Source organism: Cyanistes caeruleus, chromosome 17 (assembly GCF_971803275.1).
Source record: "Cyanistes caeruleus chromosome 17, bCyaCae1.hap1.1, whole genome shotgun sequence".
Classification (NCBI taxonomy): domain Eukaryota; kingdom Metazoa; phylum Chordata; class Aves; order Passeriformes; family Paridae; genus Cyanistes; species Cyanistes caeruleus.
Genome location: NC_141717.1, coordinates 13,358,845 through 13,362,818, shown reverse-complemented (window position 1 = coordinate 13,362,818; position 3,974 = coordinate 13,358,845).

Here is a 3,974-nt window from a genome sequence, read left to right as displayed (position 1 = left end):
GGTCCTGTCACGGTGGCCTGGCGGTCACACCCCCGCTGTTCCCGCCTCCCGTGCCTCTGCAGTTCCCCTTCGTGCCACGGGATGGCCCCGAGGCTCAGCGGATGAGCGTGCGGGGGCTCCGGACTTGGGAATAAAGGGAATAAAAAAGTTGGGGCTGTTCAGCCTGGAGAAGAGAAAACTGCGTGGAGAGCTCAGAGCAGGCTGCAGTATCTGCAGGGGTTCTTGGTCAGGGTTTGAAGGAATAGGATAAGGTGGAATGGATTCACATTGAAGGGGGAAATAGATACACAGAAGGAATTCTTTACTGTGGTGGTGGTGAAGCACTGGAACAGGTTGCAGATGTTCTCCCAACCCTGGCAGTGCCCAAAGCCATTGAGCATCCTGGTCTAGTGGATAACACTATTTATTTAATATATATAATATATTAATTATATATTATATATACATATAATATATATAAATATATTAATTATATATTAAATATATATTAATATACTAATATATAATATAATTAATATTATATTATATATAATTAATATATAATATAAATATATAAATAGTATATAATATAATTAATATTATATAATTAATAATTAATATATAAATATATAAATAATATAAAATATTATATATATATATAAACGTATATAATCCCACAAATTGCAGGGGGAAAAAAAAACAACTAAAAAACCCAAACCAAATCAAACAAACAAAAATCGCAACAAAAAACCCCACCCACCTGGAACTGAAAAAGCAATTACTGGAAACAGGATCAAAATCAAGGGATTAGTATGGAAAAGGGTGTTATAAATGCATATCATATTATTGGCTTTTCACAAGTATTATAATGAATATTATATGTATTAGATTAGAAAATTTAGCTGTAATAATGTAGTCTTTATTTCTGTTATTAATGAAACTTAGAAATAGTGGTATGATACATGTATGTTAAGCTAGGACATAGCATTAAAACAAAAACTACTTTTGTTTGTGTAACCCAAAGACTGAAAAAGATAGCTGGAGATCTTTTTTTCTTTTGTAAACTATCTTATCCAGATGAAGACAGCAGTGACCAGAACTCTGGGGGGGGAGGAATTAATTGCATTTCTGGTATCAGGGAATGTAAATCTCGATGGCACCAAGAAGATTGATCTATTGGGAAGGGGGCAAGAGAAAACTAAAGAGAAGAACACCAAAGATCCTAAGAAGAATGTGTGAATATGTATGAGAATTTATGGATATGTAGTAGGATTCTGTTTTTAAGGGACAATCCTTTGTTAGTAAGGTGTGCTCTCAGCTGAATGCAGAGACACCCAACCGTATCTGTATACTTTATTTTTTTTCTCCTAATTGTTTTTTTATTAAACTTTTAAATTCTATAAAAATTATGTGAACCTCGTTTTTCACAAGGGCAAATCTCGCAAATACGAGCCACCAGGTGCTGGGTTTGTGCCTCTGGGGCCAGCTGGCCCCATGAGTGATGCTCATGGAGCAGTGTGGAGTGATGGAGCCTCCTCCTCACCAGCCTCCGAGGCAAAAGGACCTCCAGCTACTGGCACGGAGATCCCTCCAAATGACTTAAACCCAAGTGGCTGTGCCCCAGCTCCCTGCTACCCTGTAACCACCCTGCCACATCCACCAGAGCCAGTCCTGTCCCCCACACTGTGCCCCACAGTCACCTCTGCCTCCGCTACACCTGCCGCCAGCACATCCACGTGTCCTGTAGCTCTTTCTACCCATCTAAAGCCTCTTTTCTCCCGGGGAGACTTTCCCTGCTGATGGCAGATTTTAGTCTCAAATTGTCTCTTTTTATACCTGTTGGCTCTGGCAGTTTCATATGCAGGAAGCTGAGATTTCCCTGTGGAAATGGGATGACAGCGTGTGCTGCCAGGAGAGCCCAACGCTGCCGTCTCTGCAAAGGTGGGGATGCTCCCACTGTTCACTGCTGGCATCCCCTCCCTCAGGGACAATGCACAGAGGTGTCTGCAGCTGTGGAAATCCTGCAGAGAATCACAGAATATCCTGAGATGGAACACACACACACAAGGATCAGAGTCCTGGCCCTGCACAGACACCCCAACAACCCCGCCCTGTGCCTGAGAGCATTGTCCAAATGCTCCTGGAGCTCTGGCAGCCTTGGGGCTGTGACCATTCCCTGGGGAGCCTGGGCAGTGCCCAACCACCCTCTGGAGGAAGAATTTTTTCCTAATATCCAAACAAAACTCCCTCAGACAGCTCCAGCTGTTCCCTCGGGTCCTGTCACTGGTCAGCAGTGAGAATAGATCAGAATGAAGGAACAAAACATCCCTGGGCTTCATGAGCCATTCCTCATCTGAAGGAAAACTCTGCAAACCCCCTCTGTTTGGTGACATTAAAAATCAGGGTACCCCAGAATACTGGAATTTCTCCTTAACACCCTTACAGTTACTCAGATCTTTGCAAGGTGGGGAGTGCACCAAGGATGGGAGAGGAAAGAAAAACAAGGTGGGCTCCTGGGCAGAGTACATGAGGAGAGATGCTGTGCAGGGAGGGGACACATCCCAGTGGGGTTCAGGTGGTGTGAGCATGGACATCTCCACACCCCACCTTGGAGCAGCCCCTGGCTGCCTGTGATTCTGTCTGCCAGGTTTGGAGGTGTTGCTGGGGCTGGAGCCATTCCCCAGCACGATGCTCCAGGCTTTGGTTGCCATAACAACTGGATTCAGGCTTCAAAAATAGTAACTTATTTTTCATTCAATTTGCCTTTTGCCCTCTGAGATGGATCTATTTTGGGATGGATGGTTTGCTTCAGGTGTCCCTTGCCAGCACTCTTGGCTGTGGGCTGGGGGCTTTGGGGATGGGGGCTGTTTTGTAAAATGTGGTTTGTCGTCCTTTCTTCTTCCTCTCCTCTTCAGGCCCAGAGAACAGGTACAGCAGGGCACAGGAATCATGACATAGGCTCTGACAGAGCCCATCGTCTGGGGAAGGAATATGAAATAAAATCTTCCCAGATAAGTGGCAGAGCGTGGGAGATGTTTTCAGAGATGATCTCACTCTGCATCTTAGCTTGGACCTGCCACTCTCAGCCAGGGCTTGGATGTCCCAGATACCCTACTGAAGATGGGGTTTATTTTGTTGCCATCCCCATTGGTGTCCTCCATCCACAATGGGAATTGTGCAGGAAGGCTGAACCTGCTGCTGGCTCCTGGGGTGCTTCTTGTGTGCCTTGGGGACACCCCACAGTGCAGCTGCGCCTGCAGCATCCCCTGAAGGACTGAGCTGCTTTTTAGAAGGGGTTGGAGAGGGTGCCAGGATTAATTCATGCCTTGAATTCCTTCCTTTTTTGTCTGCTTTGGCTTTTGGAAGATGTACGTGCGCTCGATTTCCCATGGAAACGGCTGTACGAGCACAACCCTTCCCGTCAAGATGTCCTCAGCTGTTCCACCTTCAGCATCACCACGGCTTCAGCAAGGAGAGGTGGTGTTGGGGTGAGCAAGACTCTGCTCCTCCAGTTGTTGCCCACCTCTCCTTTCTTGTCCCTTGGCTGCTGGCCTGAGGGTGCCTGCAGCCCCTGGCACACCAAGGACAAGGATGACGCCCATCTGCCCCCAGACAAGCCCCCACCACCTCTTGTGTCCCTTCTGAGCTGCCCAACCTCAGATGTACCTCGGGATGTCACCTCCTGTAGGAGCCTGCCTGAGGGATGTACAGGAGGGAGAGGTGAAGGCTTTAGGGTGGAGATGGGCTGATTTTGGGGTCCTTAATCCTTGCCTTGCTGTCGTGCTGCTTTACCCCACTTCTCCTGAGCCGGGGGGGATGCTGGGGCGCTGGAGTTGTGCCCCCACCCAGTGGCACCACTCAGCGATGGGGCTGAGACACAGCCACCCACTCCAGCTGGGGCTCCTGGAAAAGAATAGGGAAAAAAACCCCCATTAAAACCAAATAAAAATAAGCAAAGCCAAACAAACCAGCTCCTTGGGGATAGCGCTGCCCGG